Consider the following 22970-nt stretch of genomic DNA (forward strand, 5'->3'; position numbering starts at 1 on the left):
TGTTACAAAGATAGCTGCTTCAGGAGATCTCTATCTTCGCTGGTGGCGAAGGGAAGGTGGGGGTGATGGGGACTGTCACACAATCTACAGAAAAGTCACCTAAATGCAGTTGCCATTTGTAATTCTCCACGTGAGAGTTTTTGAAATGTTTGTGTTTGGATGTTGTTTTCTTCATCGCCCTGAGCCAGAAGGCCTTGACAGAAAGTCAGACTTCAAAAGTGACAAACGGCTCTGATCCTATAAGGGTGGTTTAGTTGCTAAGGAAACTGCTTTAAAGGGAGAAACAGATCCTATTTCTGAATTTATAACTGGGAGAAGAAACAGATGTTGAGTTCCTGAGTGAGTCTAATTTCCTTTGAGACATAGCTGGGATCCATGGGTGGTAAGAATGGGTTACAATTTTTAGGCCAAAGAGATAGCAAAATTGTCCACTTTAGAGGAAACCTCACTGGAACCCAGGAGTTATGAATAAAAATATGAAATTATTTCTTCTCCTTTTCCTTACCTTTGTAAATCCCCCCTCCAAAAAAAAAGTTCAGACAAGGCCAACATATTTTTCTAAGAAATCCACAGGAAAAGGAAAATGACCAGGACTCATCACAGAGACTCACCCCAGTGAAGATGTCTGGCACATGATGACAGTGTGTTCTTAGGAAAAAAAAATACAAAATCTCTTATGAACACTCCATAAATATTTTCAAAAGAGTTGTCAGGAATGAAAAAAACGAAGTCTGAAGAGATTAGTGGTCACTTTTGCAGAAATGGACAAAAAGCAAATCTGATTTCCCCTAGCAAATACCTCCCCACACCTGTGGATTAAGCCTAAAACCATCTAGAGCCTCATTCTTTCACTTTACAGCAAGTTTCAGATACTTTCCTAAAAATTAATTTTGATACCAGAAGAAAAGAAAAAGAAATTTTTGTAAGACTGGCACATTTTCCAGGTGGCAGAAATGCTAAGTGCCTTAGATTCATGATCAGATAACCCTCAGGAGTCAGTGAACTTTCTCTGTAAGGTGCCAGATAGCAAATATTTTAGGCTTTTGGGATCATACCATCTCTGTTAGAATCACTCACTTCTGCCATTGTTGGGTAAAAGCAGCCATAAAATAAATAAATAAATAAACAAATATATATATATATATATATATGTATATATATATATATATATACATATATATATATATGCAAATCAATGAGCTTGCTGGTATTCTCATTCAACTTGATTCACAAAACCAAATGGTGGACTAGTGGTGGCCTATCTGCACAGGTCTGCCAACCCCATGTCACCTCATAAATATCCTTACAACCCTGTGGGGTTGCCAGCAGCATCCTCATTTCTCCAAAGAGGAAACCAAGCCTGTCTGAAGTTGGGTCATTTGCCCATGGTCACACAGAGTAGAGGGCAGCGTTAGATCCTAGGTCTACCCATCTGGTCTTCACCACCATGACCCTGAGTGTGATACGTGTGCCCCCTGGCTGTTATTCAAAATGATTTTAGGAGATACACATATAAACATGTTAATAGCTCCATTTATTATAATGTGTATCCAAGCTTTGATTTTACTAATGTTATTTCTTCAGCTGCAATACAAGAACAATCATAAACAATCATTTTCATGCCTTCCTTTTTTTTTTAAATCAAGGAAAAATTATATCTGGTTTTTGACAAGGAAGAAAATTATTTTACTCTTTTTGCATGTAGTATTTTCATCTTTCAAAAAGTTTTCATTTTTTCTCTCATTCGGTCCTTAAAATAAAAGCTGGGGAAGAAGGATGTTGTGATATTATAATCCCCATAGTGCAGATGAGAAAAACTAAGGCACAAGAAGTTAAGTGACTTGCTCAAAGTCGCACCCTGTGACAGAACACCTGGCAGTTGCTCTTGAACTTTCTCCAGCCATGGAGTCCACACAGGTTCCCCAAGTCTTCAAAGCTATAAAGAACCAAATGCAGGAATTTCTCATTTCTCCCACAACCATATCGAAGATATAAGGGAACTAAAAGCCAACAATGTAAGTCTTGATTTCTTGGGCCTGGGATGCCACAGGGCAGTAACAGAGATTAGGAAGTGTGTGAGTATGTGCACAATGCTTCTGGGTAATGCCCATCTCCTGATTCCTAGCACAGTAGTTTGAAAGTACTTTCTGGAGTAGCCATAGGTCATGGTGTAAGCACCAAATGCTGAATGATTTGAATCTAAAATTCCATATGTGTTTTTAAAAGAACACTTACTTGGATTGCTAATGAGCTGTGTGACCTTAAACAAGTCACTGCATGTTTGAGGACCCCAGATTCCTTATCTGTAAACTACAGCTGCTGGACTAGATCAGTGTTTTTCAAACCACAGGTCATGACTCTGAATGAATTCTCTTCAGCTTTTTTTTAAATTAAGCAGAAAAGAGAAGAGAATGGGACAGAATCAAATTTAATAGAAAATATCCCTGTAAGTACTATTTGGAGACTGCTACAGATTTAAATGAACACACACACACACAACCACACACACACACACACACACACACAGTGGTTTTGTGGTTCATAAATTCAAAAGCCATTAGACCAAATTATCTAAGAGCTTTGCACAGCTTTAAGATTCAATAATTCTACAGCTTGTTCTTTAATAAAACTGCTCAAACCATACACTGAAGCACTGTAAAGTCAATAGAATTGTAATCCTTACAAACCCTCTCAGCATCTTAAAGTTTTGTAAGTGTTAAGAAACTGTTTATAACCATTCGATCATTATATCACATATTCAGTTCTACAATATTATAAATTCACTATAATGCTATTTATATCATCATTATAACACTATTAGTTTATCAATTAATAGTAATGAGACATTAAATATTTTGATTGGGAAAATATGGTCAGTAAGGAAATAATTTCTGAAAAACCTGACTGATTTCCATGGTATTACTTGCCTACATATAAACAAAACAAGGCCAAAAAAGCTGTTCCAGAGCGTGTCAAAGATGAGACCGTTTTGAAATGAATCAAACATGTACCAAGATATAAAAAGGGTAAAACTTTCCAGTTCTTGTTTCTATTTGCAGGGTACAGTATATGCTACTGCTAGGCCAATATGTTATGATCGGCATTGAAATGGCAACTCACCAGCCTGTAGAAAAAAATCCAGCCAAAAGAATTCAGCGCTTTCGGTTCCATTGCAATCTGGAAGCCCCAGAGGAAACACTCTTCCATTTGCAGAAATAGTAGTGCCAGGGTATGTGATAAATTGAATGAAAAGGACAGGAAAGACACTTCAAGAATTCACTTTCTGAAACTGAAACCCATTCTATTTTTAATTCTCTCTCTCAGGTATTTAAACCTGGATCCTAGTCAAGTCATGTTGTAAAAAGTATCCCGGTTGACAAATTATCAGTGTTTCAGTTAGCTGCAATTTCCCTTCTGAAAGCTATCTCCATGGATTAGTATTCAGAAACATAATTTGTGTTGAATGCCAATTTTGATGAATAGAGAAATGACTCTGAAAACAAGATTTAAAAGTAGAAGTCATGAAATTAGTTAAGTATGAAGAAGTGAGAGAATAAATAAGAATTTTCAAGTATGCTGAATGTTTACAAGTTCTCAAATAACACATGTGAGTGTAAGTAAAAGAGATCCATAACCGGAGGCCTTGGGTCTAGAAGGATCGAAAGGGTTGATCCTAGGAGGAGAGAATGAGTTCATGATGGGCTGTTCCCAGACATTAAAGACCAAATCACCTCTTGACCCCTGCCTCAATGGGAGGATGGTTAGATTTCATTGAAAGTAATAAAAATTACCACTTATGTGAAACTCATTGATTTTTCTGCCAAGATCTTGAAAACACACCTGACTCTGATCTTATAGACAAAGCTAATCCAGTGTCCTGGCCAGATTCCTTGAATTAAATCTTCCCCCGTTCCCCATTTTATCCTCTGCTCAGTTGATAAATGATCTTTCCCAAACACTTTCAAAGAAGAATGCCTATATTAGAAATAGTGATAGTCAATGGAAAAAGAAGGTATTTAGTTCAAACTTCACCGAATAAGATTTTAAGAGGTCTCAGCTATCAGACATCTTCCTTAAAGAGAATATAGATTTTATAGTACTTAGTTTTCTATATTTAATAATAATATTAGTGTCTTTAAGAAAAAAAATGTAAATCAATTTTGAAATTTTATGAATGGAATGTGTCCTCAGGATTTAAACTCTAATGGCTCAACTTTCACTCATCGACCCAGAAGTGGTTCTCAACCCAGGGCTATTTTGCCCCTCCATGGAGCATGTCTGGAGACATTTTCTAGTTGTCACAAAAAGAGGGAAAGGCATGCTCCTAGCGTCTAATGGGTAGAGGTTAGAAATATTTCTAAACATCCTACAATGCATGGGGCAGCCCCCACAACAAAGATCAATTTGACCCAAAATGCCAACAGTGCTGAGGTTGAGAAACCTGTTCTATAGTATTTCCCAGATAAAAATCAAGAAATAAATAATTGAAACAATGCTGTGTTTTGGTCTGTATCATTGACTGACTCATTATCCAAGTGACTGGCTCCCCTACATTGACCTCAAACAGATGGGATTCAAATTCATGCTTAGCAAAGCTGCAGAAAACTTCAGGACTCCATGACTGGGTGCTCCGGGATTACGTGAGAATTTTAGTCTGCTGTATTGCCACCTGCGCATGTGTTGTATGTGTGATCCTTTCCCTCTCTCTCTCTCTCCCTCTCTCTCACGTACACAAACACAAAAGACTTAACACAGATGAGAGTACCCTGTATACAACTGGTGCTTATTATATCTTAAAGACTGATTCCCATTCCAGCCAGTTGCCTGGATACAGAAGACTAAAATGACTGACTCAGAGTCAAAAGTATTAGTATTTTAGGAGAGGAGTCAAGATGGCGGAGAAGTAGCAGGCTGAGACTACTTCAGGTAGCAGGAGATCAGCTAGATAGCTTATCTAAAGATTGCAAACACCTACAAATACAATGGGAGATCGAAGAGAAGAACTGCAATTCTAGAAACAGAAAATCAACCACTTTCTGAAAGGTAGGACTGGCAGAGAAGTGAATTCAAAGCGAGGGGAAGATAGACCGCGGGGGGAGGGGCCGGCTCCCGGCAAGCGGCAGAGCAACGGAGCACAAAATCGGGACTTTTAAAAGTCTATTCCGCTGAGGGACATCGCTCCAGAGGCTTAACCGGGGTGAAGCCCGCGCGGGGTCAGTGTGGCCTCAGGTCCCGGAGGGTCATAGAAGGATCGGGGGTGTCTGAGGGTCGCAGAGCTTATAGGTACTAGAACGGGGAAGCCAGCTACAGAGACAGAGCCGAGGAGTGAGCTCTAAACTTGGGGTTACCTTGAACTGGTCGCAGGCTCGGTCAGCTCGGAGCGCGGCCGGAGGCCAGGGTGAAGGGAATAATTGGGCGCTGTTCTCTGAGGGCGCACTAGGAGTGGGGCCCAGGGCTCTCGGCTCCTCCGGGCTGGAGAACGGGAGGCTGCCATCTTCCTGTCCTCTGGAACTCTACGGAAAGCGCTCAGGGAACAAAAGCTCCCGAAAGCAAACCCAAGCGGATTACTCAGCCCAGCCCCTGGTAAGGGCGATACAACTCCGCCTGGGGCAAAGACACTTGAGAATCACTACAACAGGCCCCTCCCCCAGAAGATCAACAAGAAACCCAGCCAGGACCAAGTTCACCTACCAAGGAGTGTAGTTTCAATAACAAGGAGAGCAGCGGAATTCCAGAGGAGGAGAAAGCAAAGCCGGAGCTCATGGCTTTCTCCCCATGATTCTTTAGCCTTGCGTTTAATTTAATTTTTTTCTTTTTCAATTTTTTTCTCTTCTTCTGCTAAATTTTTTAAACTTTTACCCTTTTCTTTTTTAACGTTTTTTAACTAGATTATCTAATATATTTTTTCCTTTTTATATTTTTTCTTTATTCATTTTCTTCTTTTAATTGTTTCATTTTTTTTTCTTTTCTTTCTGAACCTCTTTTTATCCCCTTTCTCCCCCCTCACGATTTGGGATCTCTTCTTATTTGGTTAAAGCATATTTTCCTGGGGTTGTTGCCACCCTTCTAGTATTTTACTTGCCTCCTTCATATACTCTTATCTGGACAAAATGACAAGGCGGAAAAATTCACCACAAAAAAAAGAACAAGAGGCAGTACCAAAGGCTAAGGACCTAATCAATACAGACATTGGTAATATGTCAGATTTAGAGTTCAGAATGATGATTCTCAAGGTTCTAGCCGGGCTCGAAAAAGGCATGGACGGTATTAGAGAAACCCTCTCGGGAGATATAAAAGCCCTTTCTGGAGAAATAAAAGAACTAAAATCTAACCAAGTTGAAATCAAAAAAGCTATTAATGAGGTGCAATCAAAAATGGAGGCTCTCACTGCTAGGATAAATAAGGCAGAAGAAAGAATTAGCGATATAGAAGACCAAATGACAGAGAATAAAGAAGCTGAGCAAAAGAGGGACAAACAGCTACTGGACCATGAGGGGAGAATTCGAGAGATAAGTGACACCATAAGATGAAACAACATTAGAATAATTGGGATTCCAGAAGAAGAGGAAACAGAGAGGGGAGCAGAAGGTATATTGGAGAGAATTATTGTAGAGAATTTCCCCAATATGGCAAAGGGAACAAGCATCAAAATCCAGGAGGTTCATAGAACCCCCCTCAAAATCAATAAGAATAGGTCCACACCCCGTCACCTAATAGTAAAATTTACAAGTCTTAGTGACAAAGAGAAGATCCTGAAAGCAGCCCAGGAAAAGAAGTCTGTAACATACAATGGTAAAAATATTAGATTGGCATTAGACTTATCCACAGAGACCTGGCAGGCCAGAAAGAGCTGGCATGATATATTCAGAGCACTAAACGAGAAAAACATGCAGCCAAGAATACTATATCCAGCTAGGCTATCATTGAAAATAGAAGGAGAGATTAAAAGCTTCCAGGACAAACAAAAACTGAAAGAATTTGCAAATACCAAACCAGGTCTACAGGAAATATTGAAAGGGGTCCTCTAAGCAAAGAGAGACCCTAAAAGTAGTAGATCAGAAAGGAGCAGAGACAATATACAATAACAGGCAATACAATGGCACTAAATTCATATCTCTCAATACTTACCCTGAATGTTAATGGGCTAAATACCCCAATCAAAAGACACAGGGTATCAGAATGGATAAAGAAACAAAACCCATCTATATGTTGCCTACAAGAAACGCATTTTAAACCCGAAGACACCTCGAGATTTAAAGTGAGGGGGTGGAAAAGAATTTACCATGCTAATGGACATCAGAAGAAAGCAGGAGTGGCAATCCTTATGTCAGATCAATTAGATTTTAAGCCAAAGACTATAATAAGAGATGAGGAAGGACACTATATCATACTCAAAGGATCTGTCCAACAAGAAGATCTAACAATTTTAAATATCTATGCCCCTAACGTGGGAGCAGCCAACTATATAAACCAGTTAATAACAAAATCAAAGAAACACATCAACAATAATACAATAATCGTAGGGGACTTTAACACTCCCCTCACTGAAATGGACAGATCATCCAAGCAAAAGATCAACAAGGAAATCAAGGCCTTAAATGACACACTGGACCAGATGGACATCACAGATATATTCAGAACATTTCATCTCAAAGCAACAGAATACACATTCTTCTCTAGTGCACATGGAACATTCTCCAGAATAGATCACATCCTCAGTCCTAAATCAGGTCTCAACCGATATCAAAAGATTGGGATCATTCCCTGCATATTTTCAGACCACAAAACTCTGAAGCTAGAACTCAATCACAAGAGGAAATTTGGAAAGAACCCAAATACATGGAGACTAAACAGCATCCTTCTAAAGAATGAATGGGTCAACCAGGAAATTAAAGAAGAATTGAAAAAATTCATGGAAACAAATGATAATGAAAACACAATGGTTCAAAATCTGTGGGACACAACAAAGGCAGTCCTGAGAGGAAAATATATAGCGGTACAAGCCTTTCTCAAGAAACAAGAAAGGTCTCAGGTACACAACCTAACCCTATACCTAAAGGAGCTGGAGAAAGAACAAGAAAGAAACCCTAAACCCAGCAGGAGAAGAGAAATCATAAAGATCAGAGCAGAAATCAATGAAATAGAAACCAAAAAAACAATAGAACGAATCAACGAAACTAGGAGCTGGTTCTTTGAAAGAATTAATAAGATCGATAAACCCCTGGCCAGACTTATCAAAAAGAAAAGAGAAAGGACCCAAGTAAATAAAATCATGAATGAAAGAGGAGAGATCACAACTAACACCAAAGAAATACAGACAATTATAAGAACATACTATGAGCAACTCTACGCCAGCAAATTTGACAATCTGGAAGAAATGGATGCATTCCTAGAGACATATAAACTACCACAACTGAACCAGGAAGAAATAGAAAGCCTGAACAGACCCATAACCAGTAAGGAGATTGAAACAGTCATCAAAAATCTCCAAACAAACAAAAGCCCAGGGCCAGACGGCTTCCCAGGGGAATTCTACCAAACATTTAAAGAAGAACTAATTCCTATTCTCCTGAAACTGTTCCAAAAAATAGAAATGGAAGGAAAACTTCCAAACTCATTTTATGAGGCCAGCATCACCTTGATCCCAAAACCAGACAAGGATCCCATCAAAAAAGAGAACTACAGACCAATATCCTTGATGAACACAGATGCAAAAATTCTCGCCAAAATACTAGCCAATAGGATTCAACAGTACATTAAAAGGATTATTCACCACGACCAAGTGGGATTTATTCCAGGGCTGCAAGGTTGGTTCAACATCCACAAATCAATCAATGTGATACAACACATCAATAAAAGAAAGAACAAGAACCATATGATACTCTCCATAGATGCTGAAAAAGCATTTGACAAAGTACAGCATCCCTTCCTGATCAAAACTCTTCAAAGTGTAGGGATAGAGGGCACATACCTCAATATTATCAAAGCCATCTATGAAAAACCCACCGCAAATATCATTCTCAATGGAGAAAAACTGAAAGCTTTTCCGCTAAGGTCAGGAACACGGCAGGGATGTCCGTTATCACCACTGCTATTCAACATAGTACTAGAAGTCCTAGCCTCAGCAATCAGACAACAAAAGGAAATTAAAGGCATCCAAATCGGCAAAGAAGAAGTCAAACTCTCACTCTTCGCAGATGATATGATACTATATGTGGAAAACCCAAAAGACTCCACTCCAAAACTGCTAGAACTTGTACAGGAATTCAGTAAAGTGTCAGGATATAAAATCAATGCACAGAAATCAGTTGCATTTCTCTACACTAACAACAAGACAGAAGAAAGAGAAATTAAGGAGTCAATCCCATTTACAATTGCACCCAAAACTATAAGATACCTAGGAATAAACCTAACCAAAGAGACTAAGAATCTATACTCAGAAAACTATAAAGTACTCATGAAAGAAATTGAGGAAGACACAAAGAAATGGAAAAATGTTCCATGCTCCTGGATTGGAAGAATAAATATTGTGAAAATGTCTATGCTACCTAAAGCAATCTACACATTTAATGCAATTCCTCTCAAAGTACCATCCATTTTTTTCAAAGAAATGGAACAAATAATCCTAAAATTTATATGGAATCGGAAAAGACCTCGAATAGCCAGAGCAATATTGAAAAAGAAAGCCAAAGTTGGTGGCATCACAATTCCGGACTTCAAGCTCTATTACAAAGCTGTCATCATCAAGACAGCACGGTACTGGCACAAAAACAGACACATAGATCAATGGAACAGAATAGAGAGCCCAGAAATAGACCCTCAACTCTATGGTCAACTAATCTTCGACAAAGCAGGAAAGAATGTCCAATGGAACAAGGACAGCCTCTTCAATAAATGGTGTTGGGAAAATTGGACAGCCACATGCAGAAAAATGAAATTGGATCATTTCCTTACACCACACACGAAAATAGACTCAAAATGGATGAAGGACCTCAATGTGAGAAAGGAATCCATCAAAATCCTTGAGGAGAAACACAGGCAACAACCTCATCGACCTCAGCCGCAGCAACATCTTCCTAGGAACATCGCCAAAGGCAAGGGAAGCAAGGGCAAAAATGAACTATTGGGATTTCATCAAGATCAAAATCTTTTGCACAGCAAAGGAAACAGTTAACAAAACCAAAAGACAACTGACAGAATGGGAGAAGATATTTGCAAACGACATATCAGATAAAGGGCTAGTGTCCAAAATCTATAAAGAACTTAGCAAACTCAACACCCAAAGAACAAATAATCCAATCAAGAAATGGGCAGAGGACATGAACAGACATTTCTGCAAAGAAGACATCCAGATGGCCAACAGACACATGAAAAAGTGCTCCATATCACTCGGCATCAGGGAAATACAAATCAAAACCACAATGAGGTATCACCTCACACCAGTCAGAATGGCTAAAATTAACAAGTCAGGAAATGACAGATGCTGGCGAGGATGCGGAGAAAGGGGAACCCTCCTACACTGTTGCTGGGAATGCAAGCTGGTGCAACCACTCTGGAAAACAGCATGGAGGTTCCTCAAAATGTTGAAAATAGAACTACCCTATGACCCAGCAATTGCACTACTGGGTATTTATCCTAAAGATACAAACGTAGTGATTCAAAGGCGCACGTGCACCCGAATGTTTATAGCAGCAATGTCTACAATAGCCAAACTATGGAAAGAACCTAGATGTCCATCAACAGACGAATGGATAAAGAAGATGTGGTATATATACACAATGGAATACTATGCAGCCATCAAAAGAAATGAAATCTTGCCATTTGCGACGATGTGGATGGAACTAGAGGGTATCATGCTTAGCGAAATAAGTCAATCGGAGAAAGACAACTACCATATGATCTCCCTGATATGAGGGAGAGAAGATGCAATATGGGGGGTTAAGGGGGTAGGAGAAGAGTAAATGAAACAAAATGGGATTGGGAGGGAGACAAACCATAAATGACTCTTAATCTCACAAAACAAACTGAGGATTTATGGGGGGAGGGGGGTTGGGAGAGGGGGGGTGGGGTTATGGACATTGGGGAGGGTATGTGCTATGGTGAGTGCTGTGAAATGTGTAAACCTGGCGATTCACAGACCTGTACCCCTGGGGATAAAAGTATATTATATGTTTATAAAATAATAATAATAAAATTTAAATTAAAAAAAAAGATAGCACAGAAAATAAAGTATTAGTATTTTAATGGCCAAAGAAAGTTGTTCTGGAGAGAAAGTGTATATAAAAACAGATGAAAGTGTTCACAGACCTGTACCCCCGAAGCAAATAATACATTATATGTTAATTTAAAAAAAAAACAACAGATGAAAGTGAAATACAGAATAAGGCTGTCAAACATGCTGAGAATGGAGGCAGGAGTATCTTCCTGGAAGGGATTGAGTAATTTTTTTAAGTCTAGTTGATTCCAGCAGAGAATAGACATCTTGAATGTAACTGCTGTGCATAACTTTTGTATCTCAAGATGTCTTTCTGAGCTGGTTGGTACACTTTAGACAGCTGTCTGAGCACTTCCTGCCAGAAGAGACGTGCCAGAGGGCTCATTACTGATGGAAGAGTTGAAAAGAAAACTGAGATCCCTCAAGGATCAGATTCCCTCTGATGATGGGAAGGTGCAATGCGAGCCCTGCCTTCATGTTTCTTCACACGTTCATTATGCAAGAGTACAAGGAAGGAAGAATCAGGAAACAACGAGCTGAGAGAGTAGTCCACTTACTTGTAACTCTCTACAAATGATGCTTCTAAAATCCCTATTTTAAGAGTTTATTTAAGATGCTACTTAAAATCGTTATTTAAAGTGGGGAGAGATATTATCAGTAAAGATTAAGGAGAAAATTGAATGTGGGGGTATGGGCCCCATGAGAACCCTCCTGCTGTTCAATTCAGAGACTTAAAACAAATGCACGGGGTCAAGTCCACTTGCATTCAGAGAATATACTGATATCTGTTATAGGACCATAGGTGGGTTTGGGCTTTTTGGGTTTTTGTTTTGGTTTAGTTTTTTGTTTTGTTTCTGTTTTTGTTTTGTTTTTGTTTTTTTTCCTATACGAAAATTCTCATTTTATTGTGTTCCCATTGTTTTTAAAAAATGTTTCAGTTTGTCAGGATTATAAACTAACTGCATTTTAAAAATAGGTTTGCTCAACAGAAATTTGAGTTTAAAAGATAAACCCAATACATGGGTTTCATTTAGGCTTTTAGTAAATTCTTCAAGTATATTTGGTATTGTGAGACATAATGTTTTGTTTTGTTTTGTTTTGTTTTTTGAGATGCTGTTTCAAGGGGATTCTGATTCTAGTTCTTGAAAGATGCAGATGGTCAGGGATGAACATTCTGTAGAAGGGACAGTCTCCAGATTAGAGCTGTGTTGCATGTGCTGTCCATCAGAGGTAGTAAGTCCTGAAACCCATGCGCTTGAGCTAACCTATAATTACTTGAAAATGAAATGTATATTCAGTCACATTCTGTATGCCAGTAAGAGAAAAAGTAATGGGGCACCTGGGTGGCTCAGTCGGTGAAGTGTCTGCCTTCAGCTCAGGTCATGATCTCAGGGTCCTGGGATAGAGCCCCATGTTGAGCTACCTGCCCAACAGGGAGTTTGCTTGTCCCTCTCCTTCTGCTCCTCCCCTGACTCATGATCTCACTCTCTCTCTTTCAAATAAATAAATAAAATAAAATTTTTAAAAAGGAGAAAAAGTAAGGCTTTAAATCCTGAGAGCAAAATTATCTTGTGGACCTGAGCTACAAAACTAATCAGGTAATATAAAATTCAAGCTCAGCTAAGGTAATTCCCCATAGTGCTTATATCCTAAAAATAGGTACTTTTGCTGTGTTGAAATGTTGCTGTGAAAGGACCTCTTTGTTTAATAACTAAAGTTCTGTAACTCAGCATCTCTAAGGGTATAGAGAATCTGTGCAAATTCATACATACCTCTTAAGTCCTAGTCAATTTATTATTAATTCAACTAAAACCATTAAAGAAACTTGAGCATCTCTGAAAAGAAAGGTACCCATGTTACACTTTTGAATATACTTCTGTTATGGGAACATAATTGTTTTCTTCAAAACCACCATAGTTTTGTCTAAATATTTTATTTCCTTTTTTTTCTTTTTTGGTTCCATTAGAAATAGTTCAAATTCTTTGTTATGGGCCTCAAAATAAATGTCTAATATGGCGGGAAAGGGGAACTCTTAACTAAATTATTTTAAGGAAGTGCACTGAGTTACCACCCATACCTTAAGAATGAGCATGCCTGTTAAAAAACAAAAAAAGAAGAAGAAAATCTCTCCTAGTGAGTCCGCATCTTCTACCATATTGAGGATACAAAAAGCATGCAAGTGTTTCTTAAACACTTACTTAAGGGAAAGACTCAGTCTCAAGGTGTTAGTACATAAAGTCATTTAAATTGTGGCAGACTAGCATAGGGCATATTGGGACAGTGGTCTCCAAAATTTCTGGAGTATGCACCCATTAAAAATATGATTTGGGCACATACTTCCACTATATACATATTTTTTGTTTGTTTGTTGATTTTCTTCTGCAAGTATTTCTGCACAAATGTATCACATAAAATATGCACCTAAATGGACACTGAAATGGTGAAAATAAAAATTATTACAGATTAATAATTTCTTCTGATGCCCTAATGGTTAACCAGACACAACTACTGAGCTGTGCTTACCCATTTTGAAACCTCTGCAATAGGTATAATTTCAGCTGTTCAAGCATGGTAGCTGACTTTTCGATACAGCATATTTTTAACTTAACAGGGAATAGTAAACAATACCCAAATTGAAAAGCCAGCTTGCCCTAAAATCAGAGAGACAAATGTGCTTCTGGAGATGTTCTTTGATGGCCCTGTAATTTATAAAAAAAAAAAAAAAATTGGCTAGAGAGGAAGTGAAGATGGATGACTGGTATTTATCTCCATGTGCAAGGTTAAATAATGGCGTAGTCTTTATGGTTGGTCACGCTCTTTGGCCTCTTTCAATTCTGGTTTCAAGATTGTCTCATCTGCCACAAAACCCCAGGGAAAGCAAAGAAGGGTAAAACAAATCAATACTTCGCCAGTCCTATGTGTATGTGCCTTGCCCTGTCCCTCAGATCTCCCACTTAGGCCAGATTCTTACCTCTTACTTCCCTGAACCTCCAACATGTGACCTTTGACATATTCAATAAGTTTGCTGGCTCAAAGACCTCACAAAAATTTCTTTTCCTTGGATTTTCTTCAGAAAAAATAAACTATTTTATCACCATTCTGAAACAACCTGGCTTAAACTAAATGAGTGAAGTTTGGGAAACACATTAGCATAAGCATATGAACATTTTCCCTTTGGAACAAGAGCTAAAATGAAATAATTCCCTGGTCCTTTCTGAGGATTCCCATAGAGAGCTGCTCAGCTTAAGAGGTTGAATTCAGTAAGGAGTAAGTTCAGCCCACCCAGGTGTCTTCCCCATAGACACATTCCCCAAGTAGAGTTTTAGGCTCTACAGAAAGTCTGGTTGCCTTCTGGCAGATGGGCCTTCTGGCAAAGGGCAAGGATCTCACACTGCAGAGGAGTCCAAAAAAGGAATTTCCGTCATAAGCATCTGAATATATCTTGTGCTTTTTAAATTTTTCTTGATCAGTTCAGTAAATAACAGCATCACCCAGGCCAAATCTGCTTTCTTTTATTTAAGCAAAATAATGTTCTTCCAACAAATGTGCCCATGTAGGTTGAACACTTGGATTTTCTTCCTTCTCTTTCTCACGCACTTCTGAGAGCAGTTGCCCCACGTTGAAAAAGTAGGTGCACTCAGGGGAAGCCACCAAGAGCTTTCAAGAGAGTCCATACCTTTTTTTTTTTTTTTTTTTTTGGAAGATCTTATTTATTTATTTGAGAGAGCAAAAGTGGAAGGGATCACAGAGGTAGTGGGAGAAGCAGACTTGATGCTGAGTGGAGAGCCCAATGTAGGACTTGATCCCAGGATCCTGAGATTATGACCTGAGCCAAAGGCAGACACTTAATAGACTGAGCTACCCAGGAGCCCCCAAGGGTGTCCATACTTATCTGAAATTCCTTGGCTCCTTTCATTGCGTTTACTCCCTTTTACCCTTATTTTTCCTTCTTAGTTTCCTTTCTATTTCTTTTTCTTCTTCAAATAACACTTCTTTTTTGTTATTTATTTATTTGAAAGAGACAAAGAAAGTGAGCACAAGCAAGAAGGGATAGAGAGAGAGAGAATCTCAAGCAGACTCCGCAGTAAGCATGGAGCACAACGTGGGCCTCAATTTTGTGACACTGAGATCATGACCTGAGTTGAAACCAAGAGTCAGATGCTTAACCCACTGCACCACCCACGTACCCAAGACTTCTTTTTCTTGAAATAATAAATAAAACAAATAGGTTATATATTAAAATGTGATCTTGCTGAGAAAAAAATAAGCATGAAGATGCACAAGGAGTGTGTCAAAGGTAGAGGTGAAGGCAAAACAGATTTAAATAAATTGGACAGGAAAGCCATCCCAGCGACTTTAAAGAAAAGACTTGAAGGAAGTGAAGAAATAAGCAATGCAGGTATCTAAGGAGATATACTCCAAGAAGAGAGAATAGCAAAAGCCAAGACCCAAGGCTGGGAGAATATCTGTTGGAAGAAGACTTTTGTGTGGCTGAGAATGAGTGACCCTGGGGAAGAGCCTAGGGAGATGAGACAAGCCTGTTTGAGAACAGGAGCTAGATTGCTGGGGCCATTTTAGCCACTATAAAGATTTTAACTTTTATTCTTAGTGATATGGGAAACTATTGGAATATGTGAATCAAAGCAATAACATGATCTCACTATGCCTTGAAAGGATCATTCTGGCTGCTATATTAGGAACAGAAAACAGGAAGTGATGAAACACAAATCAATAAATTGATTATTTATAGTGGGGAGAGGAAGGAAAAGCAGGAGGGATGCTAGAGGAAATGTAATTCTGCAAGTACATATTTTTGTGTAGTTTTTTGTAGCATGAAATCATGCTAATGTTTTACATATTTGAAAAAATTAAATTAAATAAACAACAATGGGAAGGGATCTTAAAAGTGAATATACACAACAAAAACCACAAACTTAACCTAATCAGATATAGAATTGACAACATAATCACACAAAGGAAAGGAAAGAAATTAATCCAAGTAATGCTTGAGGTTTAATTTATATATCAAAAAAAGTAGGAAATATCAGTGTACAATTCGAAGAATTTATAAAATTGAATATACCCTTATAATCATCTCCCAGGTCAAGAGACAGAACCTTACCTCTGCCCCAGAACCCTCATCCTCCCTTTCAGTCACCATACCCCCACCAAGGCTAATTGCTATTCTGACTTCTCACAACATGGCCTCATGTGTTTTTTCTTAACTATAAATGGACTCAGGCAGTACAAACTTTTTAAATGTTATATTCACAAAATTAATCCATAGTTTTGTGTGTAGTTGTAAATCCTTCACTGTGGAAGAAAGGAGATAAAAATATGAAGAGGGATGATAAGGAAGAACACTGATCTGTTGAATATTAGGGAAAACAATAAAAACATTTATTTTTCATAGCTTTGTCTGCTGAAAACACCTAGAAGCAATGACACCCCTGAAGCAAAAAACACATACGGCACCCAAATCTTGATTCCTGTGCCATTTACCCCTAAAACAAACTGAGAATGGGGAAATGACTGATTCCAAAGTTGAGTCACAAGAAATGCAAGATGATACTAAAAATTATGTGTACACACGTAACTAGATTGGGTAGGGAATACTTCCATACTCCCTGACAGCAGAATGCCAACTAAAAATAGAAGCAATATTAGAGTTAGAAAAATCACAACTTTGGAACCTTCACTATAATGAATGATTCAGGAAAGAATCCTCAATGAATGTCAAAGCCATTAGGTAAAAGTTTGTTTAGAAACAGGATATATGTAGCCTCAAAATATTTCTGCATAAAGGGACGCCTGGGTGGCTCAGTTGGTTGGACGACTGCCTTCAGTTCAGGTCATGATCCTGGAGTCCCGGGATCGAGTCCTGCATCAGGCTCCCGGCTACACGGGGAGTCTGCTTCTCTCTCTGACCTTCTCCTCGCTCATGCTCTCTCTCACTGTCTCTCTCTCAAATAAAATAAAATAAAATCTTAAAAAAAAAAAAAAATATTTCTGCATAAATCATTTATTAATTGCAAAAAAAAATACTTTTCCAATAGATAAATATGGTAGACACCATCTTAACCCAAGTGATCAATGTTAATATCAACAATAAATGAACAAACTAAAATCACGTGCCTTCCAGTGTGATATGATAAGAATATATCACTTATATTTCTTTCTGGCCAAAAATAATAACCTGAATCTAATCATGAGGAAATAATCCAAAAAACACTCAACTCAAAGGACTACAAAAAAAAAAAATACTCTGTGCTCTTCAAAACACTGATGTCAGAAAAGACAAGGAAAAGCTGAGAAAATGTCCTATATAAAGGAAACAAAATAGGTATCTAAGTATCACATAAGAATCTGGATTGCATTCTGGATTGAAAAGAAACAATGCTATAAAAGTCAATGTTACAAAGGACAGTGCACCAATTTTGCACTAATCCAGGAAAGAAAGAATGAGTTTGGGATTCAGTATAGTACTTGTGGAGGAATTCCGTATAGAATATATACTGGAAAACAGTATTGCATTTATGTTAAATTTCCTAACTTTGATAACTTAATGGGGTTATATAAGAAAATATTCTTATACTTAGAAGATCCATGCTGAAGTATTCAAAGATCAAATATTGTGATGTCCACACCTTATTCTCAATTGGTTCAAAAAAAAATGAACAAGAAGATGATAGCAGGTAGGTAGGTAGAGAGAGAGAGAATAAAGATATAAAGCAAATGAGGTAAAATGCTACAAAATGTTAAATAATTGGTGAATCTAGATGAAGGGTATTTGGCGTTCATTGTACTTTTCTTGGAACTCTTCTTCAGCTTTGATTTTCTTAATAAAAAGATAAAAATATGAAAATTATATAAAAATTTTAGTACAATATCTATTTCTCATACTCCACATCCAGTTTATTAACCTTATCATGGCTCTAGTCTCAAAATATATGCTGTCTGCCCAATTCTCACTTCCTCTATAGCTAATATCCATAGCGACATCACTACAGATCCTATGGACATTAAAAGAACAGTAAAGGAATATTGTGAATAACTATATTCCCACAAGTTTGATAGTCTGGATTAAATGGACTAATTCCTAGAAAGACAATTTTCCAAAATTTACATAAAAAATAGACAATCTGAATAGGTCTATAACTATTAAAGGAATTTAGTCCCTAATAACCTTCCAAAACAGAAAGTACCAGGCCCAGGTATGTTCACTAATGAATTCTATGAAACATGTAAATAGGAAATTACACCAGTTCTTTACAATCTCTTTCAGAAGATAGAAGCAAAAGGAGTATTTCCTAACTCAGTTTATGAAGCCAAAATTATGCTAATACCAAAACTAGATTTTAAAAAATTATCAAAAGAAAGAAAAAAGGAAGGAATGGAGGGAGAGAGAGAGCACAGAGAGAGAGGAAGGAAAAGAACCACAGACTAGTATCTATTTTGAATACAGACGCAAGAAACCTCAATGAAATATTAGCAAAATAACTCTAACGTGTAAAAAGAATTATCCACCATGACCAAGTGGGATTTATCCTAGATATGTAAGGCTAGCTTAACATTAAAAAATCAATTAATGTAACGCATCATATCAACAGACTTAAAAAGAAAAATCACATGATCAATAGATACAGAAAAAGCATTTGACAAAATCCAACCTCCATTCATGATAAAAACTCTCAATAATCTAGGAATAGAGGAGAATTCCTTCAACCTGATAAAGAATATCTAAAAAACAAACAAACAAACAAAAACCCTACAGCTCCCATCATACTTAATGGTGAAAAACTCAGTTTTCCCACTTAGTACAAGGTATGAGGTAAGGATATCCTTTCTAACCATGCCTTTTCAACATTGTACTGGAAATTCTAGCTAATACAATTAGAGAAGAAAAGGAAATAAAAGGTATGCAGATTGGGAAGGAAAAAATAAACTTTGTTCATAGGCATCATGATTGTCTATACAGAAAATCAGAAATAATCAACCAAAAAAAAAAAATTCTGGCACTAATAAGCAATTATAGTAAGATGGCAGGATATAAAAGTCAATTGCCTTTTTATATACCAACAATGAACAAGTAGAATCTGAAATTAAAAACACAATACTATTTACATTAGCACCCCCACAAATGAGATATATATGTATAAATAAAATATTCATAAGATCTCTATGAGAAAAATTACAAATTCTGATAAAAAAAATCAAGGAACTAAATAAGTGGAAATATAGTCTATGTTCATAGAAGGAAGACTCAATATTGTCGAGAGGTCAGTTCTTACGAACTTGATCTCTGGATCCAATGTAATCTCAATCAAAATCCAAGAAAGTGATTTTGTAGACATTGACAAATTCCAAAGTTCATATGGAGAAGCAAAGACCCAGAATAGCCAACACAATATTGAAGAAGAAGAAGCAAGTTAGAAGACTGACATTACCTGACTTCAAGACTGACTATAAAGTTATAGTAACCAATCTGTATGATATTGTTGAAAGACTAGACAAGTAGCTCAATATAAAAGAATAAAGAGCCCAGAAATAGACCCATATAAATACAGCTAACTGATCTTTAACAAAGGAGCAAAGGCAATAGAGCGAAGATAGTCTTTTCAACAAATGGTGTTAGAACAACTGAACATCCACATGCAAACAAGCAAAAAATAAATCCAACATACACCTTGCACCCATCACAAAAATGAACTCAAAATGAATCATAGACCTAAATGTAGAACTCAAATATACAAAACTCCTAGAATATAACATAGAAGAAAATCTATATGACTTCAAGTATGGCAGTGACTTTTTAGATACAACACCAAAGACATGATCCATGAAAGAAATAATTGCAAAGCCTGAAAATTAAAAATAAAACTTCTGATCTGCAAAATATAGTGCCAAGAAGATGAGATGACAGGCCACAGACTGAGAGAAAGTATTTCCAAAAGACACATCCAATAAAGTACCATTATTCAAAATATACAAAGAACACTTAAAACTCAACAATAAGAAAACAAACAACCTGATTTTTAAAGTGGGCCAAATACCTTAACAGATACCTCAGCAAAAAAGATAGAGATGGCAAATAAGCATATGAAAAGATACTCCACATCATATTTCATCAGGGAAAGACAATAAATTTCCCCACATACTTATTACAATGGCCAAAACAAACAAACAAACAAACAAACAAACAAAAAACCACTGACAACACCAAATAAATGCCAGGAAAGATGTACAGAAACAGGTACTCTCATTTATCGCTGGTGTGAATGCAAACTTGTATACCCGCTTTAGAAGGCAGTCTGGTGGTATCTTACCAAAGTAAACATAACTTTGTTATGATCTAGCAATCACAGTCCTGGGTATTTATTCAAAGGAATTAAAAACCTACGGTTGATGGCAAGATCTCATTCCTTTTTATGGTTGAGCAATATTCCATATTCCATTGTATATATATGCCACCTATTCTTTATCCATTCATCCAGTGATGGAAACTGGATTTGCTTCCATATTTTGGCTATTGAAAATAATGCTGCAATAAACATAGGAGTGCATATATTTTTTTGAATTAGAGTCTTTGTTTTCATTTTCTTTGGGTAAATACCCAGTAGTGGAATTAATGGATAATATGGTATTTCTGTTTTTAATATTTTGAGAACCCCCATACTGTTTTCCACAGTGGCTGCACCAATTTACATTCCCAACAGTGCACAAATGTTCCTTTCCCTCCAGATCCTCACCAACACTTATTATTTCTTGTCTTTTTGATTCTAGCCATTCTGACAGGTGTAAGGTAATACCTCACTGTGGTTTTGAGTTGCATTTGTGAAATCAGACAAAGACAAATACTAAATGATTTCTCGTCTATGGAATCTAAAAAACAAAACAAATGAACAAACAAAAAGGAAAAACAGACCCACAAACACAGAGAACAAACTGATGGTTACCAGAGGGGAGGCTGGTTAGGGGGATGGGCAAAATGGGTGAAGGTGAGTGGGAGAAACAGGCTTCCAGTTAAGGAACGAATAAGTTACAGGGAGAAAAGGTACAGCATAGTAGCATTGTATGGTAACAGATGGTAGCCACACTTGTGGTGAGCATATAACATAACATAGCATATAAATTGTTGAATCATTAGGTTGTACACCTGAAACTAATGGAACATTGTGAGCCAACTATATATCAATAAAAAAGTCTATACAAAAAACTGTATACCAATGTTTATGACAGCTTTATTCATTATTGCCAAAACTTGGAAGCAACAAAGATGTCCTTCAGTAGGAGAATAAACTATGGTACACCCAGAAAATGGAATAGATTCAATGCTAAAAAGGACTTAACTATCAAGCCATGAAGAAACAGAGAGGAAACTTAAATGTATTTTACAAAGTGAAAGAAGCCAATCTGAAAAGGCCATAAACTGTGTGATTTCAACTATATGACATTCTGGAAAATATAAAATTATGGAGAGAGTAGAAATATCTGTGGTTCCCAAGGGTTGATAGAACAGGAGGAGATGGGGCACCTGGGTGGCTCAGTCAATAAGCATCTGCCTTCAGCTCAGGTCATGATCCCAGGGTCCTGGGATCGAGCCCTGCATCGGGCTCCCTGCTCAGTGGGAAGCCTGCTTCTCCCTCTCCTGCTCCCCCTGCTTGTGTTCCCTCTCTCTCTGTGTCTCTCTCTGTCAAATAAACAAATAAAATCTTTAAAAAAGAAGAAGAAGAAGAAGAGGAGGAGGAGGAGATGAAAGATAGAACAAAGAGGATTTTAAGGGCAGTAAAAATACTGTGTATGACACGGTAATGATTGATACTTTCATCATATATTTGTCCAAACTTCTAGAATGTACCACACCAAGAGTGAACCCTCAGGTAACCTTATGCACTTTGGATGATTAAAATTTGTCCATTAGATTTATCAGTTATAACAAATGTACCACTCTGGTGTGTGATGTTAATACTGGGAGAGGCTATGGATGTGTGAGGGCAGTGGGTATGTGGGAGATCTCTATATCTTCCCTGCAATTTTGCTGTGAGCCTTAAATTGCTCTAAAAAAAATAAAATCTTCGTAATTTTGAGAAATGGTTGAATAACCTCTCACAAGGTCATACACCCAGTAAAGGACAGATCGAGAACTCAAATCCAGGCCTTTCTGTGATCTTAACCATTATCCTACAATGCTTCTCAGGGTTATGCCTCTCAGAGATGCCACTTGGGATAGTAGCCAGTAGAATCTGTGAGAGAGAAAGGAATGGAGATGAAATCCTCAGTTAACCTGGCCATGTCGTTCAGCTACCCATTTAAGGAAACCACATTCAGAGCTCAGGATATACTAACAATGAAAAGTTTCACATGGATGCAATTCCTAGTCAATAGTTATCTACAGAAGAAGTACAGAGGATTTAAAATCAGATCTAACCAGGCTATTGCATCTTCAAGAATTAAGTGTTTACATGAAAAAGTGTTCAACATCACTTGGCATCAGGGAAAGACAAATCAAAACCACAATGAGATACCACCTCACACCAGTCAGAATGGCTAAAATTAACAAGTCAGAAAATGACAGATGTTGGAGAAGATGTGGAGAAAGGGGAACCCTCCTACACCATTGGTGGGAATGCAAGCTGGTGCAACCACTCTGGAAAACAGCATTGAGGTTCCTCAAAAAGTTGAAAATATAGCTACCCTATGACCCAGCAATTGCACTACTGGGTATTTACCATAAGGATACAAATGTACTGATCCA

This window comes from Enhydra lutris, unplaced genomic scaffold, assembly GCF_002288905.1.
Source record: "Enhydra lutris kenyoni isolate GAN:26980312 unplaced genomic scaffold, ASM228890v2 scaffoldscaffold28, whole genome shotgun sequence".
Taxonomy (NCBI): domain Eukaryota; kingdom Metazoa; phylum Chordata; class Mammalia; order Carnivora; family Mustelidae; genus Enhydra; species Enhydra lutris.